Source organism: Pteropus vampyrus, unplaced genomic scaffold (genome assembly GCF_000151845.1).
Source record: "Pteropus vampyrus isolate Shadow unplaced genomic scaffold, Pvam_2.0 Scaffold1314, whole genome shotgun sequence".
NCBI classification, from domain to species: domain Eukaryota; kingdom Metazoa; phylum Chordata; class Mammalia; order Chiroptera; family Pteropodidae; genus Pteropus; species Pteropus vampyrus.
Genome location: NW_011890095.1, coordinates 2,704 through 3,137, shown reverse-complemented (window position 1 = coordinate 3,137; position 434 = coordinate 2,704).

Sequence of the window (434 nt, the reverse complement as noted above, 5' to 3'; positions counted from 1 at the left end):
CAACCCCTACATGACTGTCTTGAGGTCCTAGAGAACGTCACCTGCACCAGACCGGACCTGACAGACAGCCCTTGGCTGAACCCGGACGCTACTCTATTTACGGATGGGAGTAGCTTCGTCTCAGGAGTCAGGTATGCTGGGGCTGCAGTGGTTACCACCAAGACTGTCATCTGGGCATAAGCCCTAAGCCATGGAACTTCAGCTCAGCGGGCTGAACTAGTAGCAGTGACTCAAGCTCTGCAGTGGGGTAAAAACGAAACTGTTAATATCTATACAGACAGCAGGTATGCCTTTGCCACGGCACATGTACATGGGGCGTTATATAAGGAAAGAGGGCTACTGACCTCGGGAGGAAAAGAAATCAAGAATAAGGAAGAAATACTAGCTCTGCTTGAGGCAATTTGGCTGCCAAAGAAAGTGGCAATCATCCACTG